Source organism: Athene noctua, chromosome 1 (assembly GCF_965140245.1).
Source record: "Athene noctua chromosome 1, bAthNoc1.hap1.1, whole genome shotgun sequence".
NCBI lineage: Eukaryota > Metazoa > Chordata > Aves > Strigiformes > Strigidae > Athene > Athene noctua.
The window spans coordinates 62,768,992-62,788,179 of record NC_134037.1 but is presented as its reverse complement, the minus strand read 5'-3'; positions in this window follow the sequence as shown (position 1 = coordinate 62,788,179).

The window sequence follows — 19,188 nt, the reverse complement described above, 5'->3', positions numbered from 1 at the left end:
CTAACTTAAGAATTTCTGTTTATTTGATTTGATTTTTCTCACAGAAGTAAAATGGGGCTCACACCTAAGAGTTTGCAGAATTGGTGGCTAAGTGCAGTACGTGAGAGTTATTTTATGATGAGCCTTTCTCACACCCCTTCAGCTCAAATGGCATTGCATATAGGCTGCAGTTTTCATCAACGAACATATGTTCATTAGAAACTAATTACAGAAAACAGTATTAACTAATTGTAATAATTAGTGATAACATACATTTAAATTCTTCTAAAACACAGATGCAAAAAATAGTAAAGGATGAGAAAATTCCTACGTTCCACCAGTGAACTCTTAGTTGAGGAAAATCTATGGGTTAGAAACAAAGAATAAACTGTAACCGAAGTCATTCTGCGCTTTTCTGAAAATTATTTCCCAATCTTATTGAAATGTTTTTATGTAGATAGTTGCCAAATAACTAGATTATTCTATTGTAGCATTAAATTAGTGGGGCTCTGCAGAAGACCCTTAAAGAATGACACAATTTTGTACTATTTAAACTCTAGGACACTCGACCTGGACTGGTTATTTCTCCAGATGACACTGAGGTTTTGGGGGAGGGTGTCCCATACCCTGTTACAAAGATGCATTTCTAAGAATACAGATGATGAGCTATCTGCAGTTATTTTATTTAACGCTTGATAGACTTTGTCTCTTTTCTGCTGAAAATTTTTAAGGGAAACACAGAATTTGTAAATCCCTGTTACATTCTAATCCATCTAATCTACTGGCTGAAGCCATAGGAGCGTAGCTCCTTACAGAAAACGATGACACAGGTGGAGAAGCTCCTTGAAAGATATCTATTGGAAGTCAGAACTGAAACCAAGTATTTGAACCACAGCATAGCAGTTTCAAATGGATAGCTCTTTGATTAAAGTGAAAGGACCTGGGAAATTAATAAAGGTACCTTCTGTTCTTTGTCTCTTCTTTGATCCTTGCCTGAATCATGTTATGGCACTTCATGATGTATAATAAACCCATTATTTTGTCAATAAAAATTTACTGAGTAAAAATAGATTAAACGTTACTCAATTATTTGCTCTTTAAACATTAGTTCTGTTGCCATTTTATTTAACACTAGACCTCCATCTGTATTGTGAAGACAGAGAATTTTGAACACTCATTTTCTATATGGAAGTATGGCGTTTAATATGATTTTGGCAGTATGTTTAATGACAGATTTTGGAGTAGCTAAATTTGGTCTCTCTGAGTATTCCTGTAGCTTGTTGAATAGGTGTTTGTGCTGTAGCCAAATACTGATTATTCTCCTAAGAGCATGCGCATGAACATCCATATACATGGCTTCCAAATCCCAGATCTTGAAGACCATTTAAGGTGGTGAGAGGAAAGAAATGTACATTATCGATTCAGTTTGCATATTGGGTTTATACCATCATGTGATCTAGTGGCTCCTCAGCAAATATCTAAACATAAACTGAGGAAAAATAGAATCAATATTTACATTTTACCTAATTACTTGGCACTTCTGGGGTCTTGATTTTTGCAATACAGACTAAGATGCCTTAAAGATGGCCTTATTTCTCAAAAATTGCCTGCACATGACATTTTATCACCCTTCTAGGAACCTGTGCAGCTCATTGTGTGTGACCTTTCTCACCAGTGGCAGTCACCAGACTGCCACGTGATTCTTCCTCAAGCCAAACGAGGAAGACAGGAAAGAGGGCTTGAGGACAATCATTGGCAAAAAGAAAATTGTATATGTCACTATGCAAAACTCTAAGCCAGGAAAGTAGAAGAGTAAAAGCTTTAAGAAATTTAGGATGAGTAGAGATGGTGTATGTTCCTGTCTAGCAAGAAAGAGAGGTAAATTGCAGTCCATGGTGATTCCAGTTCCTCTCAACAGTGCTCTCTCCCTCTCCAGGGAACCTGATGTCCCCGCAGATGTGAAGAAGTAATGACTGACTCATTATCAACAGAATCGACTGGTTTTTGCCACTAATCCCAGAATAATTATCAAAGTTGATTCAGATGCCATGATAAACTGTAGAACCAGTAATATTATACTTCCTAGCTTTTAAATCTGAGTGTGCACCCTGGCCACATCCCAGCTCTGTACCAGGATGACACTTGGGTATGCAACAATCTTCTTTGCTGTGAGGGAAACTTGAGCATGAGTACTTGAAAGAAACTGCAGTGTTTTCCAGACAGGCTTCAGCCCAATACACACCTGGATGCACTCTAGGTGCAGCCTTGGAGAGCTTGTTTCTAGAGACTGGGAGTTTTGAGACATTGTAAAACAGGTGTTTCAAAGATTTCATCAAAGTTCCATGACTACAAAGGTTTTCAGAGGTGGTCTTCATCCTGAAGAAATTCAATGGCAGATATGGGAGTTATGGAATAGTCAGTGCAGAAGTGAATCCAGAGCAATATTGCCTATGAAAAGTTTTGGAAGCGTTAGATCAGAATAATGAGATGTAAAAGCAGAAAAAGTAATTTGTAAGAGTGGTTCAAATGCAAATTAGGGCCTTGACTGGGAATATTAATGAGGACTCTTGAGCCAGCAGGAGACTGAAGTTAGAAGCTTGGACATGTGGGTTGGGCATTAGGGAAGGTCTTGGAGCACTGGCAAAATCTTGACTCATTTGAAGGAGGCAGGAGAGGGCACCATTTCAAGTGGTAGGGTGGAGGCATGCAAAGGTACAACAGAGATCCTGCGATCTGGAGTGGATGATAGGCCACAAAAAATCAGTAAGAATACAGGTCTTGTGGGAGCGGGAAGGGTAGGGAGTAGTAAGAGAGACTTACCACAGAGGAGGACAAGTGGTGAGGAGAGGGACAAACGGAGTGTGAGGGACAGGAAGGAAAGGGAGAAGAAGGTGGGGGGGGCCTTCATCAGGCAAAGCTAGAACAGCAGGACATTGGCAGTCATTAAAAGTGGAGTTTGTTCAGTGAAGTTTGAAGGTGTAGTAATGAGCAATATCTTGATTGTGAGTGGGGAAGAGGGCAACCATCACAGCGATCTTTTTGACACAGAGCCTATTCCTGCATACTCTTTTCTAAGGTGTGTGGGCACACTGCATATAAAGGCCATTATCATTTCCCTTGGCAAAAGGCTTCAGCTCCAGCCATGCATAAGATTGCAACAGCCTTGCAGCAGACCATTACGTTGGGAAGCCTGTTCAAGCTGGATACTCCAGACCTGTCATCCAAAAGCTAGTAGTCACTCTGACTGAGAGCTAAGGCTGTATTTTTAAATATGCACAAAGAAGGAAAGTTGATGAGGCAGCACAGGAACAAACATCACTCTTGGGAACAGAAGCTGAATGAGAAAGGGTTGCAGCGTGTACTCCTTACATGGAAAACACTGAAACAGGTAACAAATGAAAGGGTTATTTTAATAATTGTTGATAGAATTTCTAGATCTCTATATGTTGCTGAAAAATATCTGGAAGTGAATAAATAGCTCATCCTGTGGGTCTGGTTGGATGGTAAAGTTCCGCAGCATGGGGAAAGGAGGAGGAAGTCCCATCTGAGGTCCTCAAGACACAATGGCAGGGTGAGGGCTTGTTCTAACTTGCTCTCCCTGGAGAGCAATAGAACAGTTTTTAGAGCAACATGTGTCAGACTTAGTGACTCACAACCACATGTGGACATTCCTAGTAAAATATAAATTGGTCCAGCAGTAGATGATGAGGAAAGAATCCTAAATATTGCTTGTACTAGACATAAGATCAGATGACTCAAAGTATGCTTGCAGACTCTTCTTTATTTTCTGTCCTTTTTATCTGTTAGTGTGTTCCAACAAGTAAATAAACCTTTGGTTTTAAAAAGGTATTGATGACATAAGACAATTTGCATATAACAGGCAATACATGCTTGACATATGTGGGATAGTGCACAGGTTTACTCTGAGCAAACAGATTTCTCCTTGAAGTGGCTAATGCAAAAGCCTGACACCAATAGTTATAGGCAGTAAGAAGGAAAACAGAAATGCAGCTAGGCCGTAGCAAACACTGAACAAAGCTTTTCTGGACATTCATAAGAGGTTTTCCTTAACTGAGGATTCAAAATGAGGATTGCAGTGGAACAGGTATCTGCTAGGCTTACCAAATGTGACTGCAGCTGAAGAAATAGACAAAGCATCTGCTGTTCGCTGTTAGGCCCAACATCCCTTGTAGAACAACAAGAAGTGCATCTTTGTAACATTTTTCCAGTGACATAGTGTCTCGTGGACACGCAGCAATAGCATTCCCCTCTTTGACAAGCAACAGAGAATATTAATGGAGCATGTTTGTGAGACCAACAACGAATGGATTATTCAGAATCCGAGAAATTTATATTCCATTGTCACCGATCCTGAGTCATCAGGCTTTGTGGAGTCAACTCTTATAGCTCCCAGGCTGGAATAGTGGGCATTGTGGTTACGTACCTGTTACCATGGATTGATACATGTAAATGTAAATAGTGGCTTCAGTAAGTAGAAGAGAGTTTTCATTCTAGACTTTTAAGCTATGTGCTAACCCCTCATGCTAGGAAACCAATCTGCCAAAATCTCAATTATTATCTACAAATTAATGATGAGTGTGAACTACAAATTAATGATGAGTGTGAACTAATATTCTTAGAAAAATAATTATGCACTATAGTAGGAGGTGGGAGTACCTGCTTGCTATAGATTTTAAAGTTCAACAAGCATATTTTAATGGAGAAATTGGTCTCCTGGCTACCACAACAAAGCAGGCAGGATATTCTTTTTGCTTTGAGTACAGAACTGTGTATGTTAGTAGTCTGTGCAGGCTGATGCCTGTTTGTGGAAGAATCTACTCATGTTGGTTTACATTTACAGTCTCCCACAACATGATTTGATTTCAGTATCTAGTGATAACAGAACTGATGCATGCTTTTAAGCGTTCAAGAGGAACTGAACTCCAGAAAAGATACTTCTGCTGAAAATAGTTCATTTTCACGTGTTCCAAAGCAAGCTTCACACAACGCTTTACATCAAGTCCTCCTAGCTTCTTACCCCCCAGGGAATTCTTTGCAAACTGAAAATACTCTGTGGCTTAAATTTTAGAAAGAAGATGATGTGGCATGGGAACATGAACCATATAATCATTATAATCATTATAGTACTGTACTGGAAGGATATCTACCCTATTTTACCTAACCTCCAAATATTTAAACTGGAAAAATTAAGTTAAAACCGAAAGTCTTTTAGATTTGCAGTACACAAATACTGCATTCAGGGGTGTTGGCAAGTTCCCAGGGAACATTTAAAACTTGTAAGCATCCAAGAAAGCACAGAAGAACTTTGAGATCATTGGCTAAAAACTGACGATGGATTTTTCTGGCTCCAAAGAAAAAGTGTCTTCCCCTCTCACCACTCAGATGGGCAAGCATGGATTTGACTAGTAATTTCATAAATATTTGATCATCCTGAAAGCACCATGCATATTCTTCACTTTACTCACAGAAGTAATCACAGTGATGATGATGTGCAAGGGTGCTGTTAGTGCACAAACCTCACCTAGGGGCTATTCTTGCTGGCTAAATTCTGGCATCTCTCTTACATGCTGAGTTTGGAACTGATGCTTTCTATAAAGTCAGTGGAGTGAAGAATGTTCCTTAGAGTGGGATTCAAATATATACATTAATATTTTATTGCTTTTAATTAACTATACAGTGAATTCAGATACATGTCTGACATTATAGACTATGTGAATATCTGAATTGCAATTCTCAGTCCAGAGACTTTTGTCAAAAACTGTCTCCTACGTGATGATGATGGCGATCTCTTTCCATTCATAATATTTCTGACTTCATCCGTCTTGGATGAGATAGCTCTGAGCATCAGTCCAGTGAAAAAGAGATATTACCTAAATATATCTGCATGAGCAAGAGGAGTATATACTCTCTATATATATACATATGTATCTATATCTATACATTTATATTAAAATACTTAATCTTTTGGCAAGTAACAGGGTTGGTCTTCTCTATGGAATGTAAGCCAAGTTTCAGCTGGGAACAAATAATTGAGTTATATAAGCGCACATAAAAATAGACTGACCCACATCTACAACAACAGGATCACATTATAATAAAATGGTATTTGTTGTATAATTTCCTGAAGGCAGAAAGCACCTATATAAATAGACTTACATAAAGAAAATAATGTAATATTTAGTCCATATTAGGCATCCATGGAGCTCTACAATATGATGGTTTACATGCATGTGAGCCAAAACATGAACAGTGTGTCTTCCTAGTGCAATGCCATTCTGTAGGGAAGATGGATATCCAGTTCTGAGTATCATGATCTGTATTTGTATCAGACGATTCATGTCAGATGACATGGTCTGAGAAGAAGAAGCTGCATACAAAAAAAATTAAGATTTTAAAAAAATTTCTGGAATAGGCCACAGCACCGTACAGTTTTGTTTACGTTACTACAACTGATCAGAATAGCACTCTAGTGAGCACAGTTCTGCACACATCAGGGAATCTGCAGCTGCAGATTTGAATAGGATAGGAAACATTATATAAACTTACTGCACATACTGCTTCTCCTGCTGTAATAGCTAATATGTCAAGACATGCTTATAGAAACAGACACATGCATATGTGCATCTCAGACAAGGTAGGTGCTCAGCTGAAATTCAAACCAATGTGTATTTACAACTATGCTCGCAACCCCTCTCTTACACAGCTTGCAGATTCACAAGCTGCCACAGTATATTTCAAATAATTTGTATTTCTCTTCAAAGCTAAAAGCTGGAAATATAACACAGTAATTGTGAATATTTAATACATCACAATACTTACAGATTAGTTTTACCAGGCAATGTCTGTCCCTAAACCAACAGACTATGTGCAGTAAGAACACCCTGCTTTAATTATATCTACCATTATTGGTGCTCAAACTTAACTTACGAATCCTTAAGGCTTAGTTGACTCAGAATTAGTTTTCCTCACAGAAAGAGCACGACACTCCAAAGTAATGAATATTTCCAAGACAATTTCTATTTTAAATTCTTAATTTTATTGTCTATAACTTTTTTTTTTTTTTTAATTTAAGTGTGGCAGGAATTTTTTCATAACGGAGACTGGTTTTCTCCCTAGTATTCTAACAGGGGAAAAATAAATGTTGGTAGAAGCTAAGCATGGAAAATTCCAGCCTAAAATACTTCTTTAAGTAATGAATGACTGAAAATAGGGCATTAGAATGAAACCCATTTCTACCCTTGTTGCATTTGCCTCATTCTATCTCTAATGTAGAGTTTATAATATATAGGGGGGTGTTTCCGCAACATAGCTCCAGTTGCTTAACCAATGAATATGTCTAATTGATCAAGTACAGCATAGAAAGGGCACAGCCTGTTTGTTTGTTTGTGGGTGTGTGTTTGGTTTGTCTTGGTTGTGGGTTTTGGTTTTTTTTGTGTGTGTTTTTTGTTTTTTGTTTTTTTTTTTACACTGGTTAGCTTCCCTGCCTTAATACAGATGTAAAAGCAGCCACCTCAGGCAAACTTGGGCTCAAGCTGCTGCCTGAGCTGAGCTGAAAGATAGCTCCGTTTCAGCGCACATTGACTCAAACTATTTCAGCTGACTCTGTCAACAAGAGCAAAAACTAAGCATTCTCAATGATCTAGAGCCCAGTTCTCTGAAAACTAATCAAGACTACAAAGTCATCTTGCACTGGTTATTGAAGAACCATCAAAATAATTTTTTCTTGCCTATATTCCAATGTGGACCAAATTAAAAAAGAAATCTACAGGAGAAATTTGCAGTAGATCAAGATCAGTACAATATGCAGTAGATCAAATCTGCGTAATAACTGATGGTTTCTCCGGCTAACATGCATGATCAGATAGTCCCTATATCTCAGGAAATCATGCCAATATCTCAGGTGCTTAGTGGGTCTGATAGGAATGATGATGTTTTAAAGTAAGGCCAACACTATAAACAAGAGGGCACCGATCCCTCAGTGTGACTGCCTTATTCTCTATGTATCCCTGTGAGATTGCAACAGTGTTGTCATTATATGTATTTCTGAAATGAGGCAAAATAAAAAATGAGAAGATAAAATGTACTTCTAAACCTGCTCAGTGACTGGTCAGCCGAAAGCCCACAGAAATCAGTAGAACATTAATTCCCATTATTGGGAATTATTCCCATTAATTCTCAAAAACCTTTAGACCATTTTGAAAACTTTGCTCATGTCTAAAAACAATCTAATATTTCTGGAGCCAAAACCTCATGCGTTTATTGGATCTTGTGTTTACACACTGGAATTTCAGGACGTGAAAATACCTCTAACATTATGAACATTAAGAAAAAAAATCATTGTGTTTTACATATGCTTGGCGTCAGGAAAGACTGATCTATGTGACCAAAAGTAAGGTGTGTAAATTAAACCAACTAAACAAAGTGAGAGTAGTAATTATATCAAATTGTTGAGTGTGCAACTCTCTACAGATTGCAGTGAGCAGTACAGATTCATCTGATCTTACATACATTTTTCTATCAGACTTGTTAGGTGTTGAAAATTAGGTATTGGAAAATAAGGTACCGGAAGCGTGAGGAAGGCAAAACAGCAAAGCAGTGAGAAATTTGTGAAGCATACATTTTCCTTGACACAGAGTGCCCAGAATAAACACAGGACCGGACGGAGGTGCAGTGATTTGTGTTTGATGTGGCGACAAGGAGGAATGCGAAGCGGGGTGCAGGCCACGCGGTCCCATTCTTTCACTTCAAGGATAGATTTATCTCCTGTTCTGCTTGGTTCCCTTGAAATATGATTTTTTGTAGCAACCTGCCAACTCTGTGCCTCATCCTCCCTTCTCTCCTTCACAACCCAGCTGCACCCATTGTACCAAGTTGACATTGCTTCCCATCCTCCCTCTTTTTCCCACAAAAACCAGTCGTACCTCTTGGCATCTGTCCTGGGTTGCAGTGTATTCTATTACCATCCTCATGAGCTGTGGAAATCAGGTGGGGCAGTGTTTCCTTTCTTCCCACCCCCCCTCCAGACTATCTTTCTGTTAATGGCCCATCAATGCCATGCAGCATGACTCATTATCCCATTGTGAGATGCTCCACCCAGAGGGAGAAAACCAGCATTCCATCCGGGATATAACCTGAGATTCTGAATACCAGAGACTCTCTCTTTTCCACTGGATTTCCAGAGGACAGGAGCTACTTAGCCACTACTGGACTTTTCTGAGGAAGAGATCTTTTTTTCTACAGGATCACTGTACTGACTGCAGCCACCATTCTACCAGACTGCTACCACCACCCTGATTAACAGGGTGTCAGGTTGTATCCTGACTCTGTTAGTTTAACCCAGTGCTATCTGCCTTTATATTTTTTTTTTTCCTTATTAAATTGTTATTCTGACTTGGTGTCTCCCACTGGTTTGTTTTCAAACTAGCATAGCATCATGAAACTAATTATGTATTAATGATAGAATAATGATTTGACTACAGTCCCACTCACCATACCTACTACGATAAATAGTACCCCAAATTTGTACCTAACTCGGAGGGACGATAATCCGACACCAAATTGGAGGGACGGATCGACGGGTCTGTGCTCTTGCAGCCCCCCCAGAAGGGATGCCTTTTGGTAAGACTTCCTCAGCTATGCCAAGTGTATAGCCAGGAACTGTGTGTGTGTGATTGCAATCATTTTTCTTTTGTGTAGTGCTGTATAGCCAACCTGCCGTTTGTACATTTATCGTAGGCAATCTCAAAGAATCTGTAGATGTTGCAATGAAAATAAACTGTACTATTCGTGAATTGACTGCTTCTCTTGAATGCAACCAGACTTACAGTATATGGGCTGTTTGGACTGGGTCGGACCTATAGTGATGGCCACTAATCCGCACTATTCGTGAATCTGACATCTTCTTTTGAACGCAACCGGACCTACAGCATACAGGCAGTTCGGGCATCCAGGTCAGACTATAGATACAGCTCAAATTGACAAACCTATTAAGGGATATGTCCAGCTGCCCCCTATCCCCTTTAATCTCTGGAGATGGGCTAGAATGCAAGGGGATTTATCTCTTACCAAATTCATTCTCGCCCTAAACGCAACAAGACTCAATGGTTTTGTGAAGTCTTAGCTTGCAACTTTCTAAAAGAAAACATTTCGAAAACTGACCTGTAAGCAAAGGAAGAATTCTATTAGCAGATTCAGCTTACCAGGGTATACTGTTCGCTGCACTGATTTAAAGTGTACCTGCAATTAATCCCTTATTTGGAAATTGGAAATTTTGTTTTAAAGAATAGTTTTCAAATTGCAGAAGAGAGGAAATAAGTTGCTCAAACCTTAATCAAAGTCTCAACTAGGTGTTTGCAAAGGGTTTTTTTGTAAGAATGGCCATTTAACAGCAGGGGTATTAAGTTGCAGATCACATAGCAAAAATTTAATTTCCTTGGCTGTATCTGTTCTCAACTTCCAAATGTTCTGGGGCTCCATGTCAACTCAAATGTTCCTTTGCTTGTCATCCCTAAAAGCACACCTGGTGTGATACAGTGTTATGCCAGCCTAGGGAACTGAACTTGCAGTGACTTTGCACAACTGTGCAGCATGTGAGAGCAGCTGAGGTTCACCCGGGTCTGGAATGCACAGCTGGGAGATTTCCCCAGCTTCAACAATAGCTCCGGTCCCCACTCGTCCACCCCAGTCACTCCAATCCCAACATAATCAAAGAGATCCTGTAGACTTAGATGGCAAATTTAAGACATCTCTGTTGTCCACGTAATAAAAGCCTCTGCAGGCCACAAATAGCTCATTAGGGATGGGGAAATAAGTAACTTCTTCAAAGATTTCCCTTTTTGACTTCTGAACCTAGCTTTTGACTCCAGTTCATCTGCTAAGTAATTATTCCCATCAATCATAGTCACAAAGAAGAAAGTAGTTTTTGATAAACCAGTTGACAAAAATCACTGCTTCCTGACAAAACTGAACATCTCCTATGCCCCTCTGGCAATCCAAACGCATGCTGCATTCACTGGGAGGACATGAATCATTTGGTCTTTTATCATCAAGAAAAAAGAGTAGCCTTAATGTGCACAGACCAAAGGTAGGAAGTCTTGGTGCTCTTGGAGCCAGCAGAGCCTGAGCAGTAAGCTCTTCCTGGTGAGCCTCCAGCCAGGTCTCCACTGCTGCCATAGGAAAAGGCGTCAAAGGAATCACGGAGGACATTTTGTGATAACATCTACTGGATATAGAAGTCATTAGCTTCTTTGAAATTTTGGATTATATTGTTCAGGTATCTTGAGTTAAAAAATAAAAATCCTACTGAATCTTGCCAAGTAGCTTAAAAATTGGCAGTTCTGATCTTCAAGGTGAGAACACTTTTCACATTTTCAAATATGATAATTTTTCATTCCTTTGTAGAAGCTGAACTGAACTGAAAAAAATTCTCACGTTTGACCTATCTGGAATTGAGTGACTACTAAGGAACCTGGATCTAGGTGAGTGAGGGGCAGTCTGAATTAGAACAGATAGCAGTACAACTTTATAATTATTATGCGTATAAGTATTTTATGTATAAGAACACATAACATAGTTTTCCTATATACCCTACACACCATAGTTTTGCAGACTGTTGGAAAGGTGGGCCTTGGGCTTAAGTAATTCTGTGAAGATGGTAATATGTATTTGGAAGAAATTTTTTTATGCATACAATTTTATTTAAATATTCTTCATCTTTATTAACACAAATCTTAAAGTTGCTTCAAGGTTTGTCACCTTGGAAGTTACTCCAATGGAGACAATTAATACACAGTGTTTGCAACTATATATTATGACTGGATCTGATAGCACAATCTGTAGTGAAGATGTCCCAACATTTCTCACTTCAAGACACCTCTTTCAGTTACTTAAAATTTTGCCAAATGAGTTTTGGAATGAAAAATTTCTTACCAGATGCTTTTCATTAGCCTGATGATTTTCTTGTTCGTTTCTCAATTTACGGATAAAATAATGTAAACCTTTATGAGAACAGGGATAGACAAAAAGTGTGTTATGTTGCCCATGATGAAAATGTGAGTTTTCACCTTAAAAGTTTTAGTCCATACAGTTGTTGCAGTAAAAAGATTAAATCTGACAGGAATGGAGGTGCTTTATGCTAGGAAAATATTCCTACTGTTCTGAAAATCTATCCACATTTGAAAAATGCCATTTTGCAAGTGTTCAGAAAAGACTTGCTAGAGATTTAGCTGAAAGCTCTGAAGAGTCCATCTGCTGTGGACCTACTCAGGGCCGCACAGACATAATTCCTCCTGTGATTACAGCCAAGCACCACAAAATGTGTGCCTCGCAGGGACCTCTCTGTTGAAAGGAGAAAATGAATTAATTTATATGCAGTGTAGACAAAAGTGGAATTTAGGAGTGAGTGATTATGTACATGGAGCAAGAAATGGAAGGAGTGTGGTGAGCGGGAGGGTGGGACCATGAATTGCCCTGTGTATATGCAGCAGACGGGGACTGGGAGTTTGTGTGGAACATGAGGTTTAGAGGATCACAAATAACCAGGGTGGACAAAGGAAGAGATCTGAATTTAGCTGAGCAAAGGGACCAGGACAAATATGTAAAGAGAATTAGATGAGGATTTCAGGGAATGGGGTTGAAGATGAACACCAGCTAAACCAGGGATTAGATAGTGCAAGAGGGCTAACTGGTAGTTTGGGAGCTGGTCAGCGGTTAAACTGGATTATCTGGGTAGGTAAGAAGACAGGAATGTAAAAGGCATAAGAAAGACTGTGAATAAGGGTCAAACAAAACACTAAAACAACATTTTAAAGGTGCAATGCAAGGTTAAATGTAAGCTTTTAAACATTGGAAATGCTTTTGAAACTTTAATTTGAACCCTTGGGCACAAGCATGATGATACACTATTATAGCGGGATGATAGACTACTACAGAACCCTAGCCTTACTCAGGGAACCCCATTATAAGAAATCTCCTCGGGGTTTCCACAAGGTTATAAATTGAAGATTACAAAACTCCTGCTTCATTGGCTCTGGCAGTTAGAAGGTGTGAAATTCATTAAGCAGTGGATTGCTAGAAGGAAAGCCACCTGCATGGAGATGCTGAATATTAGGTTCCTTCTTTGCCTCTGACAGTTCTCATATGCTACTAAAGAAGTAATTTTAATCTACCTTTTCCAGATGGTCGCTAATTACACATTTTCCAAGAGCCACCCAGAGATCTGAGATCTAGTTTGAAATTGGCTAGTCATAGCTGAATTTTGCTGGAATGATGCTTTAGACATAGGGACTTGAAAAGTCAGGTCCTTGGCACCTTGGACACTGAATATTATAAGAGTTTTGACTTTAAGTTCTTGCTTTCCCATTCTATGGCAGTTAATGCTTCTCACCTCAAACTGTTCCTTGGGTCCAGATGTCCCTCCAAATAGAGAAAAGTCATTTAATTTGGTTATTCCACATCTGATTTCAAGTTGAATACCTCAATAAACAACTCTCTTATTTATGCAAAACTACATGGATTTGTTTGTTTCAACTTGAGCACTTAGTTCAATCCTACATGTCTTCTGGCACTTTTTTGGTTAGCTTATGATTCATCTCATGCAAGGGGTCAGCTAGGTTCTTGAATTAAGTACATAAGTAGAAAAAAAAATAGTTCTGGAATGAGAAAACCATTGTAGCTTGCATTTACTGAATAAAAACCTATGTGGTTAAGCTTTGTAACTAAAATAGAATCTCCACTTCTGAACAGAAACCAGAGAACAGTTTGGAGCTACAGTAAAATATCATGTAGACAAATTAATTTCCGTGGAACAATAGTCTGAAGTGTTGCATTCATTTTATTTTCAAACTCAGGAAACCCAGACTGTGATTCTTTCATACCCAGGTAGAGTTTATTAAATGACAGCTAATGTAGGAAGATACAGAGCCAAAAACCTGGGGTAGGAAAGGAACATTTTTTGTAGTAGTGTGGGAGGATGAAGCTCAGAAGAGTGTTTTAAATCTTTTAGTGACTCAGGTATTACACACTCAGATGAGTGCCTAACAGCAGAACAGCTTGCTATGTAACTTCTCAGGCTAGAGGACTGAAAGCAAAGGGTTACACGAGGGAAAACATAAGTGTGCTTGGTTCAGCTGAAATCAAATTCAGGACACTTCTAATCCTGGAGTGATGTTTACAGCTCATGGTCTTGTAATTAGAAAAAAAACCCAAATTCACTAATATCAGAACTGGATATAGCACAGAAGAATTTAAATGTTTTTGCTGAGAGTATTAAATGGTGAAAACTTAAACTAGAACCTGTCATTTGCTAAGCATGTGCTTTTTTTTTTTTTTTTTTTTTTCCTCATTTTGGGCATATGCACTGTGGCACCTTGCATTAACAGGTCTAATATCACCTCACCCTGAACCAAACATCCAAATAACTTCGTAGTAGAGGAAATATTCTCCCACATAACTGCAGATTGACAGCAGATGCACAGGCCTCCTAAATTCCACAGAGAAAGTCTATGGGAGAAACAAGCAAACTCCTGAGATCCTGTTCTGTTTCTTAACACGACTTTTAACACAACAAAGACAATCCTGTATTCTAAAAAGGTCACTCAAAAACAAGGAATGTCTTTTCCTATTTTAAATGTGTATGAGGATGTATGCACACTTTCTCAAAAAAAAAAAAATCTTTTTTTTCATAGGAAAAATTAACAATCCATTACAGAAAAATTACTCCAGCCTTCTAGGCTGTGAGAGTGTTACTGCATTTGGATTACAGATCTAAAATACAGCAGGAGTTTTCTCTATGCAATTTTCCTTTGAGTGAGACAATGTCTTGTATTGAAAACAAGTTAATGAGATTATAATCTGAGATACTAAATACTTTTTAAACATTAATTTAATTGCATTTAAAAGAGCACCTTGAAACCACAAAAGAGATGATTTAATATAAGAACTGGATTCCCTTACCTTCTACTTGAAAGAAAAGCCTATGAAGGGGCTAAATTTTCAAGAGTAGTCCATTTTGCAAGGAAAAAGTCATAACTGTGTATTCAGGTCAATGGTCTAGCATTTTGGCCAAAAAATCTGAAAACATTTTTTTCATCATTGCAATAAGGTCACCTTCCAAGTTTCAGCAGGTATGATCTTTTGTTTTCACAGCCTACGACCAAAAGGAGCTGTCAGACCCTGTAGTCTTACCTCCTATATAATACAAACTATTACATTTCAGCCAGATCTGTTACTGTATTACATTCAAAATTAAGCTATTAAGTTAGACTGATAAGGTTTCAATGCCCAGAAGAGTAAGAGATTTGTTAGTTGCAGTCAGAAAACAGGACACAGAAGGTGACACTTGTCCCCAAGCTCATGGCAAGAACTGACAGCCCAATAGGTGATGTGATTTCAGAAGATGAACCACACTTCACACTACAGAGGAAGAGAAAGTCCTCTCAAGTACTTGTCAAATCTAATGTGGAGGTTATTCCTTTCTACATCCAGATCTGGTAATGAGTGAAAATCTGAATATCTGAGGAGCACACATTAAACAGGACTCTAAAACCAAAGATCCTCCACACAGCCTTAAAGCACGCATTAATTCTGAGTGAGGTCCCACATCCAGGTGTGTTTGATCTCTGGTACTTCAGAGGAATATCAAAAAACTTGGGATTACTTGCTTACATGTTGCTAATTGTTCATGAGACAGAAAAATGTCATACTGATACTTGCTGGTGAATAACTAATGGCCCTATGCATGAGATCCAGTTGTAATGGTTGCTTTACCACACAGCTGTAATTTAACCAGCATGCTGAGGGCACTGCCTACAACATCCCTGAAGGCCTGTGAAGGATGGTGATAAACATCACTTCACTACACAAAGACTTAGTAAAACCAGAGGGAATTGCCCACCAATTCAGTCAGTCCAGTGGACCTACTACACTTTTTTCTCAGGAACTTCATTAAAGCAAATCTTTTTAAAATTAATCTTGTTTGAGAGTCTGATGTGTCCTAAACTCTCTGCATATTTTTAAATGGTGGTCAATTTGCCAGCCAGTGGAAATTAAATTAGAAACCCAATTTTATTTTCGATAGCATAGCACCAGTACAATAAACTAGAGTGAAAAATAAATCCCAAGTCAGAATTGCCAGCCTGCTTCTGTAAGAAAGTGACAGTACAACTACTGATCCTTTGCCTTTAAGAACTGATAAATCTCAAACAAGCTAATTCACAAAATAATGTGCATGAAAACTCATATTTCAAATAGGAACTAATCAAAGATGGATACCAACATCAGCTAATGGCACAGCAAAGACATAATATTTATGTACACATTTTGATATATATACCTCTGCTAATGTAAGAAAGTAAAATACACCAAGCATGATAGCTTTTGTCTAACTCCTGCTTTTAAAAGGGATTTCTAGTTTTGACTGGTGTTGTCTCACAAATGCACAATAGAAAAGTATACTATCAGACATAAGGCCAATCCCAATTGTTTTTAATGTAGGATCATAAAATATTTTCTTGCATTATAATAGCAACAGTAAAGTGGCACTGGTGTGAAACTGATAAAAACAAGATCTTGAGTAGGTTAATATGTCTTTGTAAGTGACCACAAATAGCACTTATGAATGGAAATGTGCAGCATCTACTTAGAAAAGCCATCTATTATTCCAGTATTATGAGGAAAAGGAAAGGATAACATCATAAGAGGTCCTGACTCTAGCTGACGCTCTTTGTGAACTGATGGATGCAAAACTCTCGAAAACTGGAGATTTGTGTCACATGAAGGATCGGGTGCTGTAAAATAGGAGCATTTACATGGGTCCTGTACAACCAGGCACATATAAAAGGGGATTTTGATTTTCAGGCCTCTTTTGTCTCTGTCGGTATGTGCCATTCACTACCTCTTAAGGACCGTGGAACATACCTGGTACCTAAAATTGAACCATGGGCCTGAACTCTTGCATTTTTCCTATGTGATGTGAAGTTAAAAGGTATAGTATAACAGACTTGATTTAGACAAGCAAACAGAAACAAATAGGATATTTACTTACTGTAGGCGCTTTCAGTACCTAAGGTTAAAGAGCCATCTGTTTTTCTGGTATAATTCCACTGGTTTCAACGGAATCTGGGCAGGATAAATTTGATGCAATACGTTCACCTGGTCACCTAGCACACAGCAGAGACATTCCCTTTGTGTGGAAGTCTGCATACAATCAGTTTGCCATCTAGTGGCAACTATTTTGAACACAGACAGTAATTTAAAACAGTAGCTGTTATTTTAAATACCAGGCTATATTAAATCACCTGAGGTGCATGAAAACATACATCATCAGGTAAAAAATATTTGAAAGCTTCGAAGGGTAACTGCATGTATACCCAACATTGAACATTCAGACAGGAAAAAATTCCTGACTCAAGCTGACTATCTAACACAAAAATATTTCCAATTGCACTAATACTTTCTGTACAGTGTGGATGGATATATATCACTTGTAGCATTTTACGTGAAAGAAGATGGAAAAAAATACTGATGATTAGACACCTGCTAATTTACACATCTCCCCTTCTTGCCAGGCTCTCTAGGATTGAAAAAAATGCTAGTAATGAAAATTTTTGCAGAGCCAAACTGTGGCCCTAGAGTAGTCTTAATGATTAGAAAGGCAGCTGCTCATGTGGGAAAAGCAAAAACATGGCCAAGTCAGATTGTTTGTATTAAGGTTGTGAGTTACTAATAGAAAGACTAGTCACAGCTAGCAACCACATGCCATACCTCCTAACCCAAAGCAGCTACCAGAATCTGGTCAGGAAATGCAAAAAAGATGTACTTTTTGGTGGTGGATGGCCTGATAGCACTTATGCACTTACTTAAGTGGGTTTATTTTCCCTAATTTTAATGTTAATTCGGCTATTCTTAAGAGTTACTGGACATTTATCTGCTTGTAGTACTTCAATGATCTTTGTTACTATATTGTTCCGTGCTTTACTATTATTACAATATGTATCATGATACAGGAAATGTATCTGACATAGGGAGATGTTGTTATCTTATTATACAGACAAATGTCTCATTGCTTCAAATGTGAAGTGGCAAAGACTTCTGCCCTTCCTTCTACACAAGGAATTCCATAGATTTCATATGAACCTTAAGAAAAAATAAAAATTAAACCCAGTGTCAGAATACAGTGTCCCTGGATCTGATTTTAAAATAGTAAAAAGATATGTCCTGCATATCTAAATTCTACTGGGAGCCAATTCTGTAACGATGGAGATTAAATATTTGAGAGCCAACAGATGTCAGTCAGTCTAGAAGACATGCCAAATAGCTAGCACTAGCTAACCTTGGTGAATGACAGGAACCAAAGGGTGACAAAAGGTCAGAGATGAACACAGGTCCTTCAATTTCAGAGTATCCTGAACTGACAGGGGAATCACCCAAACACTGAAAACTCTAGCAATGTGATGTGAGAAATCTGATTTAGAGAAGATACAGGCTGCTGAAATTCATATTAGGATGTCATTAGCTATTATCCTGCAGAAAATCACTTAATAATGAATTCTAAAGAGCTGTTGAAATACATTTTGGACATGTCATAAATACTTTTTTGTTTGTTTGTTTTCTGACAAATATAATCTGGATCTAATGTCGGAGGAGCAGTAAAATTGAGTAAAAATTCTTTAGATGAGAGAATTTGTCCGTTTTCTGAGCTTAATGATATATCTGCTTACACTGTAGTAGTCAAAAATATAATAGACATAGATGTTTCATTGAGTTACTGAATGCATCTGTATTCAACCTCCCATTCAGTGATCACAGACAAATGCTCAATTCATTGAAAATATACTTTAGCCCAAACTGCCAACCTAGTTGTGATAAAGTGACTTGCATTCTGTTCTGGGCCATGAATCATGGTCACAAGAGTTAATTAAAGTTCTAATGGCAGGGTCAACAAGGTCAAGTGAATGAGTTTGTCTATATGTAATTAGGGCAGAATGGAAGATAATGAAGTTCAACAGGTGTAACTGAGAGCAGAAGCTGTCTGTTGTACTAAAGTGCTTGACTTGAAGATTCAAAATTGCTTTTGGTATGAAAAGTTGGGAAAAATACCTTTTTACTTGTCAATGGAAGAAATTTTTCTCTAGAAATGACAGGTCTGAAAATAGACAACGTCCTAGCGCTGTCTTAACTCTCATTTTCAAA